This window comes from Ursus americanus, chromosome 17 (assembly GCF_024610735.1).
Source record: "Ursus americanus isolate L20-20 chromosome 17, mUrsAme1.1.p, whole genome shotgun sequence".
NCBI lineage: Eukaryota > Metazoa > Chordata > Mammalia > Carnivora > Ursidae > Ursus > Ursus americanus.
Genome location: NC_142143.1, coordinates 13,936,581 through 13,954,400, shown reverse-complemented (window position 1 = coordinate 13,954,400; position 17,820 = coordinate 13,936,581). Strand labels below are relative to the sequence as shown.

The window sequence follows — 17,820 nt, the reverse complement described above, 5'->3', positions numbered from 1 at the left end:
CCCCCAATCTTAAACCATAAACCTACAGGTCACCCTTCATTCTTCCCTTTCCTCTATTCCCAACATTTAATGTATCAGCAAGTCCTTGTCCATATTACAACCAAATATAACTCTAATCCTTCTACTTTTCTCCAATACCACTGCTGTTCTGTACCCAAGACACCAACATCTCTCTCACCTAACTCTGAATTTGTGACAAAATCCCATTCCTCTCCCTCCTCCATTTTTCACTTGGTAGCTATATGAACCAGATCATCCATTAACTCTAGCAATATTTATTGAACGCTTTTCTTCATGGAGCTTGCCCTCCTAGAGGCATCACAGACAACGAACAAATATATGTTACAACCTTAAGTCATTATTAGACTTAAAATCCCTCAGTGACCTTTCACTGCACTTTGAATAAAATCCAAGCTCAGCATGGCCTTCAAGGACACATCTACTTCTCCAAATTCATCTCAGGCTGTTCCCCAATACACTGGGCTCCATTCCTTGATCCTTGAACAAGCTGCTCTCTCTGCCTCTTGATCTTGGCATTGCTTGGCACTGCTGGGTCCTTCTCATGCCTTAGATCTCAATATAAATATCACTCCTCAATATGACCTTCCCTAACTACTCTGTTAAGCAGATCCATGCCTCATTCATTTCACTCTTCAAGAAATCTGTGCTAATCACTGTGCTGGGATCTTGAGATAAAGCAATATGTGACCTCCTGAAGCCTTCAGTCTAGTGGGGAGGACCACCAACAAGGAAATAAATAAAATGAAGGAACAAGTACTATGATAGGAGAGTAAAAGGGAGGGGACCTGCCTTACACAGGATAGTCCAAGGGGCCTTTCTGAGGAGGTTATACTACAGCTGAGGAATGAGAAAGTCAATTGGGAAAAGGAACTATAACTCTCTATCACTTCTTGGCTATGCAATGGGATGTTCTATCTTTCAATGTTTGCTCCTGAAGAATCAAAGCATTTAATGTCTGTCTCTCCCCTGATAGGCTCCACTGCACTCCCAGGACCTAGGACAGCACCCTGCCATTTAGGAAGCACTCAATGCACATTGTTGAATTAATAATTGATAAATAAATTATTTAATCAAACCACCAATGAAATCACTTCATAGAGTGTAACAAATCATATTGTTTTGATTGCTGCTGTTGTTATTGCTATTATTTTATTGCAAAAGGACACATACTTTGTTGGGTTTTGGAAAAGACAGGGTTGACTATAAAACAAGAGTAAAAGTTCCAAACTCAGAACATTACTAGACAACTAGGAGAGAATGCATATAGATAATAGGCACTCAGTAATGGGAAATGGTAGTCATTGTGGCTATTATTATTATTAAAGTCCTTTCCTCTAAAAAGCCTATTTACCCAACTCTAACTTCTCAATCCACTTTCAGATGCAGTCAAGAAGTTTAAAGGCGAGAGAAATGAACCCTTTTTAAATGCCTGTTCTGCACTGGATGCAGTGCCAACCAGTTTCTGTCAAGTTACATTTACTTCCCAAGGCCATCCTGCGAGGTGGCTGCTGTGGTACAACTCTCAATCCCCCTCCAAGCAAGGCACTCCTTACTCCAGTGTGCCCTGCTGCCAGGAGTGTTGGTTGAGTCCTTCTTCAGGAACTGTCTTGCTGAAGGGACAACCAAAGTTATGCCCCCCCAAGCCCCGCATCTACTAGCTGGTCAACATGGGGCTTCAAAGGCTTAGCCCCCATGCCTCAGGGGATCAACTGAGGCTTCTTTTGCACTGCATCACAGGTCCACTTTTCCCTCTGCCCAGTCCTGTTTTCCTCACCTGTCACCCCCTTGGACAGTGAAACCACTCCCCCAAAGTCCCCCTATACACAAACCTCAGAATCTCTGAGCCTTTTTCCAGGGAACCTGACCTAATAAAGGTAGTTATGATATTTCCTTTTAAATCAGAAAACTGAAATTCAGAAAGGTTGATTACAACCCCCAGGCACATAGCTAAAGTGACTTTCTGATCTGACTCCCAAGTGACACCTTGCTTTTTAACTACAGCCTCTAACAGCTAAGACTGTGCCTCTGTAAGACAGAAAGAGAAGGGAAGAGGTACCCTTCCCAATCCTCCAGGGTCCATCCCTGATGACAAGGTTGATGTCAAACAATGTAAAATGTAAGAAACAATGTAAAAATGGCCCACAGGTTGCAGAAGCAAGTGTCACGTGGGCGACATCTCCTGGCCCAAATCCATGCCCAGAGGCCAGGGAGCAGGGCTCCTGGGCCGTTAGGGCTGCCTTCTGGAACCAGAGTATTCACAGCCAAGTCTGAACAGCAACTACAACTTACCAGCTCTCTGCTGCTCCCGTCTCCATCCATTTTCCACAGAGCTGCCAGAGTGACCTGGTCACTGGCCAGAATTCCTCCACTGCACTCCATCCCAGGACAAAATTCGAGATAGTCTAAGGCTGCATTTTAAGGCCAGAGCGTGGTTTAGCCCCCTGCCATGCTGATAGCTCATTTCCCACCCCCAGTAAGCCCTGGTCCTACGTGATTACTTGCTGGACTTTTTCAGCTTCCTTACCCTCTCACAAGGAAAACCATCTGGAATTCCCGCTATCCCACCAGCCCTCCCCCTGCACCCCCTCTCCACCAGCTCTCGGCGGGGCTAACCCTACGACTCCTCCAGTCCCCACTCAGTGGTCACCTCCGCTCCGAAGCCCTCCCGGTTCCCTCACTCCCGCTCTCCACCTCGCGTCCCCTGTACTACAGTGTTCGGTAACTGTTCCTCCTACTGTCCTTCTTGGCCCCAAGATACCCTCCAAAGCCCATCTTCGTGCGCCAGGGCTCAGCACAGTGCCTGGCACACAACGGAGGGAGCCGGGTGAATGCTGAACAAACACACGGGGCGCGGTATCCAGGGCCAGTCTCCGCTCCGAGCTCGGCCAGGGAGCCGCTCGGAGACCTCCTCCTGCGCCTCAGGGCGGCTGGAAATAGGAAATGGCGTGACAAATCTGACTCCCTGCCCCAGGCCAACAGGTCCTGAGGGGTCTGAAGACCTGCGCCGAGCGGAGGTCCGGCCGGGAGCCAGCGTCCCGCGCCCCAGGCATTTCCCGCGCGGACCTGTCCGTCGCAGGGTCGGGCCCGGGCCGGGCTGGGGCAGCCTGTGGAGGGAGCGTGGCGCGGCGGCTCGTCGCCTCCCTCCCGGGCCCTCCGCGCGCCCGCATCTCGCGGGCACAGGGCCGGCGCGCCGGGGACGCGGCCGGGCGCGAGGACGCCACCAGCAGCCCCGTCTGAGGGGCCGAGGGCGGGAGGGGGCTCCCAGTTTCCGGAAACCCCACAAAGTCTACTTCGCGGCGGCGCTCCGCTTACCGTGCGAGCCGCCTGGAAACCGGCGCCCGGGGCGTGGGGGCGTGGGGAGGTGGGTTGCCTCAGCCGTGGCGCCCGCCTGCGGATGCGCTCCGGGTCCGCGAGCTCAGCCTCCGCACCCGACCGCGCTCGAGCGTCTCCCCTCAGCCGCCTGGCCTCCCCGCCGCGCCGGGCCGCCCCATTGGCTCGGGAAGCCAGGCCCCGCCCCCAGAGGCCCCGCCCCCGCCGCCCCTCCCCTCCCCTCCCCCCACCGCGCTCTTCACCTCTCCACGCGGGAAAGTTGCTCCCAGACTCTGAGCTCTAACCCGGGCTCAGGCAACTGAGTGCGGTGATCATACTCGTTCCCAAGAGCGTCTGGACGCCCCTTGGGGAGTGCGAAGAGTGCAGCGTCTTTGGAAGCCAGCTTTGAGAAAGTCACCTGACCTCCTAAGACTTCAGGAGGCGCCTCAGACAAACCCGGCCGCACCGTCGGCGCGCTTCTCAGGTAGTGTGGTGGGCACTCGGGGCCCGGGTGCAAAAGAAACAAGACGAAGTCTGTCGCCCTCCTGTAGTTTGCATGGGGTCGGGGTGGCGGCAGGTTAAATGCAGAGAAACAAAGAAGATAATGTCAGATTATTATGGGAGGGAAAGGTGATTTTAAATAAGGAAGGGAGTCAGGGAAGCTGTGAATAAGATGGTTTCCTGTGGCCACTTGAGGCGATAATTGATCTGAGAGTTGAAAGATAAAAGGGATTCCAAGGCTGGAGAAAGAGTATGGCCGGCAGGGGGCACCAGGTGCGCGGTGGTTCTGCGGCCAGAACCGGACACTAGACTGGCCCAGAGCGCAGAGCAAGGGAAGGGTGCGCCAGGCTGGAGAGGTGGCTGGGCCGAATTCCCCACAACCCGGTGGGCTACCCTGAAGAGCTTCGGTTTTTTGTAAGGACAAAAATAAGGCACTGAAGAGGTTTTTTTTTGGGGGGGAGGCTATGCATGTTTAAAACACCACTCTTGCTCTTTGTGGGGAATCGATTTTGGAAGAGAAAGAATGACAAAGCAGGGAGACCAGTTAGGAGGTGTCTTAGTCTGCTCACGCTGCCATAACAAAATACCATAGACTGGTTGGCTTAAACAACAGAGATTTATTTCTTCATAGTTCTAGAGGTGAAGATCAAGGTGCCAGTGGGGTCTGTTTCTGACAAGAGCTCTCTTCCTGGCTTGTAGATGGCTGCCTTCTCCCTGTGTCCTGACGTGGCAGGGAGAAAGAAAGAGAGCAAGTTCTCTCGTGTCTTTTCGTATAAGAACACTAACCCCGTCATGAGGTCCCACCCTCATGACATCATCCAAATCTAGTTACCCCCCAAAGGCTCCATCTCTAAAAGCCATGCCTTTGTGGGTTAGAGCTTCAACATATGAATGGGGGGGGGGGCATAGTTCAGTGTGTAACAGGAGGATACTGCAGAAGCCCAGGCAAGAGACGATGGTGACTTAGACCAAGGTGGTGACAGCAGAGATGGGAAGAGTAGGCCAACTGAAATACATTTTTAGAGTATCACGGATAGGCTTGATGATGAATTGGATTTAGGGAATGAGGAAAACAGATGACGAAGAATGACTCCCAGGTGTTCAGCTCGAGTCACCCATGGGATAATGGTGCTATTACCCACATGGGAAGACTAGGAAAGAGCAGGTTGGAGGCAGAAGGAAATTAAAGGCTTCATCGTGAACATTCTAGAGACCCATAAGACAACTTACAACAACAGTGCCGGGTTCTCTTCAAATATACTGATTATATATATAATTCTCATAATACGTGTATGGTAGAAAAGTACTCTTACTGTCCCCATATCACGGATGAGGAAATGAGGGCACTGAAAGGTTTAAGCAACTTGCCCAAAGTGAGGGCTGGATGGCCAAGTGTAGAGCACAGTTGTGAGTCTGGGGCTAGAGATGTGCCCTGGGGAGTGTTCTGACCTGGAGCTGTATGAGACCACCTAGTGTGAGACAAGAGCCAAGGACTGAGCCCTTGGAAGTTTGTCTTCCAACATCTCTACTTACTGCAGGACACTTAGTAAGTGACCTCAGTCAATAGGAGGGAGTGACCCAACTAAAGTAACTAAAGGGCTAGCTCAGGAATCCTAAACTTTGGGGACAGGCAGTAATGTAACAAGTGAAGTTGGCAGAGTGTGATAGAACAGGGAGGGGTGGACATGGTGGCATACTGGGGTGTGCATAGCTGCCTTAGGGGGTAGCTTGTTACTCAGCGACAACTCATTTTTGCCATATAGCAGTCGGGACCTTGAGTTGCCAGATGATCTGATTTTTATTAAAGGGTCAGAAATTGAGATTATGTTAAATCTCCAGGTTTTTACATGTTGGCAGTTAATTTTTAAAAATTTTGAAGGACTGTGTGAGCCAAGAATGTTGAGCAAAATCAAACCCATATACAGGCGGGATGTGCCCCTTTGGCTACTTTCCACCTCTGGATTAGGCAGTACCTCAGATCCTTCTTAAGTTTCTGTTCAGACCCAGATAATGACAGTAATGGACATAAGAGGATCAAGGAAATAGTAACTCAGAAACCTAGCATAGTCTTTGATGGCATTAGGCTCGTCTCTGCCTCTACCCAGCTGGCATATCCTTTCTAAACTTCTGTTTCCCTACCTGTGAAATGAGGTCAGAGCAGAGCTCCCTAAGACGCCTCCCAACTTTAAGATTTGGGCTTATATGTAGTTTTCAAAAAAAAAAAAAAAACTATTGGCTTTCAAATGTGCACAGGAGAGTTGCTTGGAGAAAAATAGAATGGGTGTTCTTGTCTTGGTCTATAAATTCAAAAAGCTTCACTAGTATCAGTTTTAAACAAAGAAAAGAGGGAACAGGGAGTGGGATAGAAGTGTAGATGAAAAACCAGGCAAATTATGGCATGGAAAATTATTTTTTTATTGCACTATGAATAAGAAAAGAAAAGGCAGTTAGGTGCTGAAGTGCTTAATGGTTTCTATTGAAAATTCAGTGTATCATAGCCAGTTCTCTGTATTTATCACCAAGGGTTTTGCAGTAATGAGATTCTCCCATCATGTATTGGAGGTCAGCTGCATTCCAACATTATTTATTCTTATGTGCTGAGCTTATGTAATAAAGAGTCTGAAATCAGATAATGACTCTCCATCGTCAATCCCTTTGTCCCCACCTGAGATATTGTTTAAAGCAGGAGAAACAGCTTCTGACTTTAAAAATTGCTGGGTTTTGTGTAAGAGAGTGAATGTGGGGTTGGAAACCAGAACACTTGACACACAGTCATTGAACAACCTCTCTGAACCTTCTTCATCAATGAAATGAGAGCTGGGCCAAAGGTGGCTTCCTGGAAGATATTTGCATTTATACCTCCACATCTCTTTGGGGGAGTTTTTCATTGTGTGGGGACCTGGCAATTCCCAGGGCCAGATCCTTCCACAATTTGCTTTCTCCCAGTCCCCAAAAATACTTGAGGTAGGGATGTCACTTAAGTTGGGCCAATTAGATGCTCACTCCTGGGACTTTGTCTCTCCAGAAAATGGCGAGGATGGAGAGACAGAGATTGGCCGTGAGATTGATCAGACTGATGATGGCAGCAGCATTAGCATCCTAAAGAGGCTGGACCAGTAGTTGCTCCTTGGTCATGAATCTTATTGGCCAACCTCCAGATTCCTTTGATTTCTGCCTGTTTCCCAAGCTTGATCCTTCATGCTATCCTGTCCCCCATCCAATTTTATTTTGTGAATGTTCCATCTCTGTTAAATCCCCTTCTCGTGTTAATAACCTACATTATTTCTCTCTCTTTTAACCAAGAATCCTGATGGGTCCAGGAGGGAAAGAAACATGTTACGTCATAGGATCCTTTCTCTGGGGAACAATTCAGCTCAGGAATTTGCATACATATGGATGCACCCACAGTGACAGGTGTACACATTGTCTCACCACTCACTAAGAAATCCAACCCCACAGGATGGTGGCGGTGGTGGTGGTTAAAAAAGATATTTATTTTTGATAAGAACCCACATCTGCTATTCTTATCTGATCTAAAAAAAAAAGTGAGCAAGTCCTCATAATAACAAAACAACTGTAGAAATAAGCCCCCTTATATGTAAATTTTATAGTTTGCAATGTCCCTCATTTCATGTGCCCTCCTGTGAGGTAGGCAGATTAGATAGTATTCATTAGAGTAATAATGCTATCATTTATTGAACATGTTTTGTGTACCAGGCACTGTGCTAAATACTTTACATACCCATGGACCAACAACTCTGTTAAGGAGATATTATCTCCATTTCATAGGGAAAGAAACAGACTTGCACAAAGTCACTTAGCACATAGTTGAGGTGAGAACTCAAAACGCTGTCTGACAATGAAGGCCATTGTGTGTGTGTGTGTGTGTGTGTGTACTTTTAACACACACAGGTTGTTATTGTGTAACACAGCTAGTGAGTGACAGAGCTGCAGCTGGAAACCCAGGTCCCAGGTCAGGAAAGTTCCACTCTATTCAGCTATGGCTTGTTCATACTTGCCAACAAGGGCAGAGTTAATTTTGTTATCCATCCATAGCGATATTTTTTTTTTAAGATTTTATTTATTTATGTTAGAGAGGGAGTATGTGCCCATGCACACGCATGTGCGCCAGCAGGGGGAGGGGCAGAGGGAGAGGTAGAGAGAGAATCCCAAGCAGGCTGTGGCACTGAGTGGAAGCCCAAGGTGGGGCTGGATCTCATGACCCTGGGATCATGACCTGAACTGAAACCAAGAGTTGGGCACTTAACTGACTGTGCCACCCAGGAGCCCCATGGTGAGTTTTTTAAGATGACAAGAAAGATCTTTCAGTATTTCCTCCTCTCTACCTATCAGGATGCCTAAAATCTGCACAAAGATGAATTGCTATAATTAAAGATTGATTGGGGGTACAAAATTCAAATAAGCCTGTGAGAGTTAAAAAGCAAAGGCTTATCACATGCAGGAGTAGAAGGGCTCTGGAGTCTCTCCAAAGAGAGTTGATGTAGTAATCATTTCTCTATGTATATGAAAATAATCATGTTGTATGCCTTAAATAGGTACAATTTTTATTTTAAAGTATATTAATTAAAAAGCATAAAAATACATTCAACTTATAAAAAGTAAAAAAGGTAACAGTGAGAACTTTTTGAATTTCTCCTGTTTTCTCTTTGGATTAAAAAATATCTCAGGAAGATGGGGAGGTGAGATATGGAATAAAAGCAAATCTGAAAATATTAATGTACTCCCTGACATGAGGCAATTTATTTTATCTCTGAGCCCTAGTAACATGAGGGGAGGGTTTAGAAGGTCCTAACATCTACAGTTCTTTTCTAGAATCCCTAGGTAAAAGCTTAGAGGGGGAATGGCATGGTCTGGAGCTGAGACGAATTCTGAGCTAAAGATTTTGAGTGGTTTTATGGTTGCTTGTTTGTAACACAGAGCATTTTTGCTGAGGTTGCAAAAGATTGTCATGGCAACCAGAAAAATAAATTTCCAAATCCCCGGAGTCCCCCTTAAGGGGAGGCAGATGTCAGTGGGTGTTCCTTTGTAATTAAGGGTGCTTGAAGGTTTTAGCTGATCAGTCACTTTCAAGATAATGTTCTAATACATCTGCCTTCACGACTTACCAGGAAGCAGCTTCACTGAGGCAGAAAGAAGACCTGCTCTGGTGGGATGGGCCATGAAAATACCTAGGCAGTGCACACCGCTGGTATATGTTTTGGTATCTATTTTCACCAGTAGGTATGTATTTTGTCAGCATCCCAGGTGACATCATTGTATAGTCAAGGTTGAGCACGGCTGAGCTGATTTTGAGACCCAGGCCCACAGCTTCCTGTCTGGCTGTGAGGTCCTGGGCTGGCCTCTTCACTTCTCCAAGCTTTGGGTGCTTCAGCCATAAAATAAGGTATTATAACTAGCTGTGTAGGACTGTTGTGAAGCTTAACCATGGAAGTGCCTGGCCATTACTTCAATAGTAGTTGCATTTGACTTAGGACCAGCATGGGACTGGGAAACCCACTTTTTTGGGGGGATTAAAAGCTCCTTGCTTTCCAGTTCCACCACTTTGAGTGTCTGGAGTCTGTCAGCACAGGAACACAACAAAGAAGCTACCCCTTCCATGTAATTTTCCTTCCTTCCTAAACCCCACATAATAATGACTCTGTATAGGTTGGCCTCTATATAGACCCCCATCATTTCAGCCAAGCTCAATCGCCAGAGGACTAGCCAGGCAGGATGGAGAATGGATTTTTTTTTTCCTTCGACAACATGGAGAGCCAATAACTGTAGCTGTTGAGAACATGAAAGTTGGAACTAGACTGTGTTTGAATCCTTGCTCTGCTACTTCTTAGATTTTGACTCTGGGCAAGCTGTTTGCCTAGGCTCCTTATCTACACAAAGAGGGTGATAAGTTTACCTTCAGGATTTGCAAGAGGGTGAAATCTATTAAAACATATAAACTTAGGGCAGTACCTGGCGCATAATAAGTGCTCTTCAAGTGTTCCCCATTTTATTTGCTTTGAAATGATCAAATCCAAGATTTCCCTAAAATGAACCACATAAATCTCATCATTTAGAGCTCAGGCAATGAGCAGACCCCTTGATCCCTGGGTTATGAGGGAGTGTGACCCCAGAGGTGTGGAGCCTAACATTAAGCACACTGGCTTCTATCTTATTTGTCCCAGACTACAAGTATTTTATTGGACCATGGGTTTTGCAACAGCATCAACCCCATCTGGCATCTGCTCATGTTCCCTACCCTCTTGGAGCCAGCTACGAAGACAGTAAAGTGTGTTCCTTTTGCCCCTTCCTCTTTCACTTTCTCTTTCCTCTGACCCCGAGAGATTTGGGGCTGACTGTGGCATTCCACGTAGGCCCACCTTCCCTGGCAGGTACCCACACTGCAGGCAGGCCTCTGGAAGAATAATAAGGATCATGGTGATTGTCATCATCATTGTGGCAGCTGCCAAGGAGGCACCGTGCTAAGCATTCTGCAGTCATATGCTTATTGAATTATCCCAACAACTCTGAGAGATGAGCATATACATGATTCCCATTTTACAGATTATGAAAACTGAAGCCTACAATAGTAAACGAACTTGCTAAGATCACATATCTCATACATAAGGGATCAGGGACCTAAGCAAATGGTTCAGTGCCCTTTGCCATCATGCCCTTGGGCTGGCTCCACTGCACTGGGGGATGGGGCTCCCTCTCCTGACTTTCAAGCTCCCGGGAGAAGAGTGGAGTTTAACTTCCAGAGGCAGATAATTGCTTTCTCCGGAATGATCTCCATCTATACATCAGAGAAGTGAGAGGGTGCTTGCAAAAGCACTGCTTGGTCTCAAAACTGCTGTGTAAGGGTTAGTATCATCTTTAACACCCTCACATAGCAGCTCATAAGTATTTGTTGAAAGAATGCATGCTTATGGCTTTTCCTTTCAAAGAAGGAATGAAATGATGACAGAAGTCGGCCTGGGCATTACTAGAGACCTGTATTCAAACCCCAGTTTTATCATTTAAGTGGCATGTGACCCTAAGCAATAATAATAATAATGATAAAAATTGTGCATGTATGCATCAGCATCTGGGCTTGTGCTTCAGCCTCTATTATCTTAGTAAGTTCTTTCAGTGACACATAGGTATTAATATCCCCAATTTACAGGTGGAGAAACTAAGGCTTAGAGAAGCTAAGAAGCTAACTCAAAATTGCACAGTTTACAAGTGGCAAAGCCAGGAATTGAACCCAGGTTCTACATTATTTGAGACACATTGCTCTTAACTTTTTAAAAGATTTCCCAATTGGGGCGCCTGGGTAGCACAGTTGTTAAGTGTCTGCCTTCGGCTCAGGGCGTGATCCCGGCGTTCCAGGATCGAGTCCCACATCGGGCTCCTCCGCTGGGAGCCTGCTTCTTCCTCTCCCACTCCCCTGCTGTGTTCCCACTCTCGCTGGCTGTCTCTCTGTCAAATAAATAAATAAAATCTTTAAAAAAAAAAAAGAAGATTTCCCAATCTGTTGAGCTTCAGTTCTGCCTCTTTTTCAGAGTGATCATAGGGATCAATTCCAATTTATATGACCTGCCCAGTAATCCAGAACCTGGATTTAAAGGCAGAATGGAACGCAGGAAACAGTAGTCTTTTACATGGAAGAGAGCAGAGGGAGATCTTTTATTAGCAATACTAAAACACACTTCTGTGCTTGTGATTTTTGTGATAGAGTCACCTTCTTACGGGCAGATAGGATTGTGCATAAGGATTTTTGCCACCTCCAGATTCCCCATTAGGCTGCTGTACCAGCATTATATGAAAAACATTCCAGACAGGTGGAGTTACGAAATCTGCAATGTGCTGCTCTGGCTGTGGCCACAGCTCCTAGTGTGAAGATCTCTGCTCATTCATTCATTTCTCCTCTGGGAACTGGCAGTCTCCATCACTGTGTTACCAGGCAACCAAAACAGCACCTGCACCAGGAGGTGAACAAACCAATCAGGTCAGTCAGAGGAGGAGCTTTACCTGGTTGGCCTCAGTGATGGAAAGAGGGCTCTCTGGGTTCACTCAGGACTGGCTGCTGGAATCAGCATCAGAGCTGAAGGGAACTCAGGAAATCCGAAACCTCCCATTTTAGAGAGCTAAATGGGGACCTGGTTGCGTGGGAGTGAAGTCTTCAAGGTCACACAGCAACTCAAAGGCAAAATCAAGAGGATAAGTCATATCTGATCCCTAACTGAGTGTCCCATTCTTTGTATTTCACTGTCATCATTTTAAGAAATCACATATTTGGTACTCTGCTTGGTGGTGTGCGGGGTGCCGAAAGCATGTAGACCATTCCTCATTCAGTCATCTAATGGTTATTTATTATGCTTCCGTGTTTGGGGCCGTATAGCATGGTGGTTAAGGGCACAGGTCTCCACAGTCAGATGGAGCATAAAAGTCAGCTCAGGTGCTTACCATTTATGGGAGAATTCAGGTTACTTAACCTTCCTGTGCTTCAAGTTTTCTCAAATAAAATGGTGCTAAGGACGAGATAAAAGAAATGACTTACCGTGTTTTTGTTATGCCAGTTCAAAGGAAGGTTCCACCAGTGTCGGTCATCCTTGGTAATAACACGTGGGGCACTGCCTGGACTCTGGAACCAGGCGGACTGAGTTCAAGTGTTGACTCTGCCTTGCACTCATTACATGATCATTGCCGGGTTACTTAAAATTTCTATGTTTTAGTTTGCTTATCTGTAGATGAGTGTAATAATAGAACCTCATAAGTTCATTATGGAGCTAAATTAATAAACATAAAGTATTTAGAAGAGTTTCTGGCCCATGAGAAGTGCTCTGGAAAGTTTAGCTAATATGATTCATCAACAAATATTTATTGAGCTCTTAGGATGTACCAGGTGCTGTCCTAGGAGCTGAGAGATATAAAAATGAACAGAATACACAAGTCTCTCTCAACCTTCATAGAACTGTGGTTATCATTACATTCATAATCATGTCTGTTTGCTTCTCGATCCCTGCAGCTTAAAGGCAGGGGCAAGTGTTTTGTTCCCATTGTATTCCCTGTGCCTGGCACAGGGTCTGACAAGTAGTACATGTTCAGTAAATATTTGGTTAATGAATGCCAGGCACTGCACTAGATATAGGATGGTGATTCTCAGCTAGGGATGGTTTTGTTCCCCCAGGAAATATCGGACAATGTCTGGAGACATCTTCAAGTCTTGCATCTGAAGGGGGGTGGGTGAGGTGATGGTAGCGCTACTGGCATCTGGTGGGATGCTGCTAACACCCTACCATGCACAGGACAGCCTCTCACAACAAAGCCTCATGTATCCCCAATGTCAAGTGTGTCAAGAGAAACTCTGGTGTAGCAGAGCAGAGATAAAGCCTCATACAGACACCTTCCCTCCAAAAGCTCACAGTCTAGCGGGGCTATGGTAACACAGCGCACCGAGTGCTCTGCGGGAATTGTGAGAGAGCACTCTGAACACATACAGAAGAAGCACCCAACAGCAGAAGCTTCTGGTGGGGCTGATGTCTGAGCTGATTCTTCAAGGACATGTATCCTCTTCAGGCAAATTCTCTGTGTGTTGGAGGATGTTCTGGCGCTTGAAGAATGTGTGTGTGTGTTGTGGGGCAGGCAATGTGAGCAAAGGCTTGGAAGTAAGAAGGAGTTTGGTTTTGTTAAAGTGCAAGAACTGAGGGAGCCTGGGTGGCTCAGTCATTAAGCGTCTGCCTTCTGCTTAGGGCGTGATCCCAGGGTCCTGGGATCAAGCCCCACATCGGGCTCCCTGCTCTGCTGGGAGCCTGCTTCTTCCTCTCCCTGCTTGTGTTCCCTCTCTTGCTGGCTGTCTCTCTCTCTGTGTGTGTCAAATAAATAAATAAAATCTTTAAAAAAAAAAAAAGTGCAAGAACCGGAGTGGGAAGCAGAGGCTTGGGCAGGAGAGCATGGGGGACCCTATGACGTGTAATATGAATGTTGGGCACGTTGTGGTAAGCCAGAGTTTTCCAAAGTCTGTTCTCTAAGTGCTAGTTATTGAAGATGTGCCCCCAAACTGCCACAGTCAAATAAGAATGAGAAGGTGCTGAATACCACTCCTTCCTTTTTTTTTTTTTTTTTTTTTTTTTTTACTTACCTCCCCCCGTCCTACCTTTTGGAGATTTACAAGGCTCATTGGTATCACACAATTTCTGACAAATCCTGCATTGCAGAAACTTGGTTCATTTCAATTAATTTTTCCCAGAGTCTTCCACAATTATTTGACCATAGAAACTTCTTTTCCAGACATCTATCTACATGGCGTCTACAGACCCTCTTTGGGAAGAAGAGTCATAGGAGAACTATTGACTGTCTTTAAGCAATATCACGGCTGGATTTGTGTTTTAGGATAATCTCCCTGGCTCCTGTGTGGGGTGGATTCGGAAGGTAAGAAATGTCTATGTATATTGTTTAAACACTTGTCATGTTGATGTGACTCATTGACCCTTGGGCTGTCTCCCCCACTAGACTCGATATAGGGAGCATACTTATTAATCTTTGCGTCTTAGTGCCTAACTCAGTTTGGAAGAAAGTAAGCACTTACTGCATTTTTTTGAATGGATGGATATTGTTTTTAGGCACTGTACTAGACACTGAGGCAGATGCCATTCCTGTTCTCATGCAGTTAGCAGACTAGTGAGCATAAATGAGTGCCATAAATAAGACAGAGAGCAGCAAGGATCACAAATGGGGTGGGGCCTGGGAATCTGTATTTTAAACTAGTTCCTTGGGTACTTCTGATGTCCAGGGGCTGGTATTTGGGAAGCACTGTGCTGTCAATCACAGATAATATGTCTTCGATCTGCCAACTGACATCAAGGCCCCAACCTTCATACCTTGTCTGTTCCTGACTCTTGCCTCTTGGGGCCTTGGAGCCCCTGGTCTCACTGTGCCTGAGCCACCACCCTACCTTTCTTAATCCTGCTAGAATCCTCTGAATTGAGCTTGCAGTGCTATGGGGCCCTTATAGCACAAATCCTAGTGGAACCCATCTCTGCTTGACACTGAGTGAGATGTTTGCTTCTTGGTCCCACCTCTCAGCACTCCTTATGAAACACTCATGACCCGCTCTTGCATTCCTGAGTCTACAAGATCGTCTCTCAAGAGCTGCTGGAAGACAGTTATGTTTCAAAGCCCATTTATGTTTTGATGTAGGCTATGTACGCATTAAAGCTCTGTTATGTGTTTGGTGTGAAATTAAAAAGAAGAAGGAGAAGGAGGAGGGGATGTAGGAGGAGGAAAAGGATGGAGGGAGGAAGGGAAGAAGGAGGAGGAGGAGAGGAGAGGAGGAAGAGAAGAAGATTGCATGGTCGTTTAAGAGAGGTTATGAGACTTTTCTTCATTTTCTCCTGAAAAGAGTTTACTATGGAAATGGAAAAAAAAAGTCCCTAATTGACTAGTTTGTGACAAGTGAAATCATTGCTTTAATGGTATGGTTAGAAAGGGAATAGTTGTGATTGCCTCAGCTGGCAGCTCTGAAGTTGTGGCATGTGAATAAGCTTCGCCAGAATTAAGTGAGAAGCTTATGAAAGAGTCATGCCCAGGCCTCATCTGAGATCTCCTGAATCAGGGTCTCCACAGGTAAGGTGTGGGAATGTGTATTTCTAAAGATAGTCCCTGGAGATTTTGACGTATAGTCTGACTGGCAGGTGCTGGGCTAACATTTAGTGGGTGATGGACCACTTTCCAGCCTGGCACAACCTCATCCTCTCAGTAAGCCAGCCCTAACTTTCTCTGTCCCAGATCTAAGTCCCAGCCCAGTGCCGCCCACCCTAGACCACAGGGTGGTCTTATCAATTCCTTCTTAATCAATTCTTGGGCCCTGTTTATACCAATGGAGGCTGTTTACGGTCCTGGTTGTCAAACGCTGGTCTAGGAAACCCCAGGGCTGGTTCCTGTTCCAGCTGCACTCCTTGTGAGTCCCCGGCACAGACATTTCTGAGCAATTTTTCTTGCAGCTGTCTCAAGGGATATACGTTTCCTATTTTTAGAGTTGTTAATTTCCCTGATGATGTGAGCATCCTGTCAGCTCCCATCCAATTTAAACAGGTCATCTATTGACTGGCTTTTCTTCCCCATAGGGGTTAGAGGTGGTAGTGAAATGCCTCCTACTTCTGCTCAAGAAAAGACTGAGGATTTTGTTTTATCGCCTTTAAACTTTATTCCCAAAGTTTAAATAAAACTTGTTGATATTTTCTCATTTTCTTTCACCAACAATTCTTTAGAAGAGCACAGTGGTTTGCCTTTGATAGGATAAAGGGGCCTGTGTGTCCCAATCCATGTCTTTAGTGAATAGGAGTGAAGTTCTAGACATCAGTGTGCACATGTATAACCCTGATTACTGGACCCTGGGTCAGTCTCTAAATATAAAGTCTAATCTGTAAAAGTCCAATCTAGCGGTCAAAAGGAATTTTAAACTCTACTTGAAGATCAATAAAAGGTGTTGATTTTACAACCTAGAATGACTCTCTAAAATCCCCTTTAATCCTCTCTGTTCTGTCCCACGCCCCATGGGTGCTCCAGAACCCATCCTCATGAAATCCCTCATACTCTAACACCCCAACCCTGCAGCTTTTATTGTTTTGTTTTCTCTTCTCCTTTCTTTTTGATCTCCAGACCTGTCTCCATTCACATTCTTCCTATTCTTTTGAACTTGTGTCATAAAACCCTAACAACTGGAATAGCAGGCCAAAACTCTACTAATAGCTGAATAAATAAGAAAAATTGTCTTAATGGGAGAACATAGAGGATATAGAGGCTGGGAACATGGACACACTAATAAATCTTGTGTCCTTTATGTGTTTGGGGGTATCATCTGTTATTACAAATCACAGTCTGTAGACAGCCACTGTAATGATATTCCTATAGTATTCCTATAATCCTCCCACAGTAGCATGAGGGTGTTCAGACCTCCTGTCTCCTAACTAGAGGCTTCCTTCCTGCATCTCTCTCCCCTTCTCATCTTAAGCTCTTCCAGGTCCATTATCTGCTCATTCTAGTGATTCCTATTATGTTTCTATGCTCTGGACTCATGTCAACAGGAAGGCATGGCAAGCTGGCTGAATCGACAGAGGTCTAGGTTAGCATTTGTAAATGTTAGGAGAAGAGCACAAAGCTTAGTTCCTGCCTTCTTCTCTTTATTTTATAACCTGGGTCTCCTGCTCCTTCACTCAGACCCCTCTCCACTTCTCCTTTACTTCCATAGAATTCACTTCTTCATACATTATTGTGATGTAGAGTAAAATATCTTTGATGTAACACCCCCCATAGTCATGATCACAATTATCATCAGCCAAGCAAAGAATGGCCTTAAGAAAAATAAATAAATGAAAAAAAAGATACGATTTCATAATAAGCAGATCTGCAGAGGAGGAAAGATCCTCTGTCTTTAGTCTTCTGTCTGGGAAGTAAGTAAAGGGGGTACCTACCCAAAGGGCCTGGACTACTTTATGTCTGGTTGGTATGTTCTCTGTATTGTGACATTTATTGAGTCCTTATTTGTCAGATACTCTTCTAAGTGCTTTATACCTATTAGCATTTTTAATAGCATAACATCCTCATGAGATGGTTTTGATACTATCCCCATTTTACTGATGAGGAAATCCAGGCTCAGAGGGATTAAGAAACTTGCTCAAAGTTACTCAGTTTGTAAGTGGTAGAATCAGAATTTAAGCCAAATCAGTGCTAGAGCCTGCCCTTTTATCCACCTTTTAATCCAAGTAGCTAGCTGGACTCATATTCTTATTATTTTAAAGATTTTATTTTTAAGTAATCTCTATACCCAATGTGGGGCTCAAACTCACAACCCTGAGATCAAGAATTGCATGTTCTTCCAACTGAGCCAGCCAGGTGCCCCCTAGCTGGATCCTTTACCAATATATAACGGTAACTGTATTCCAGTGAAATAATTTTATTTTAGTAGCCTGAAGAACTAAAAATTGGGGAAGAAGGGAGGTATAGTAGCTA

The 17,820-nt window shown here is 45.5% G+C and overlaps 1 protein-coding gene and 1 long non-coding RNA gene across 6 annotated transcripts in view; one reads left to right on the top strand and one right to left on the bottom strand.

Moving 5' to 3' along the window:
• SYN3 (synapsin III) overlaps positions 1-3,439 on the bottom strand; it is a 451,755-nt gene extending 448,316 nt beyond the window's left edge. The window contains exon 1 of the mRNA XM_087868774.1: positions 3,334-3,439. The gene's annotated coding sequence lies outside the window, so the exon portion shown is untranslated. The remainder of the gene's footprint in view (positions 1-3,333) is intronic.
• A 148-nt stretch (positions 3,440-3,587) lies between these two features.
• The window catches only part of LOC123780752 (uncharacterized), a 109,362-nt gene continuing 95,129 nt past the window's right edge, over positions 3,588-17,820 (top strand). For all 5 annotated transcript variants that reach the window (XR_015727101.1, XR_006776499.2, XR_015727100.1 and 2 more), the window contains exons 1-2: positions 3,588-3,814; positions 14,101-14,241. This is a non-coding gene — a long non-coding RNA (uncharacterized LOC123780752). The remainder of the gene's footprint in view (positions 3,815-14,100; positions 14,242-17,820) is intronic.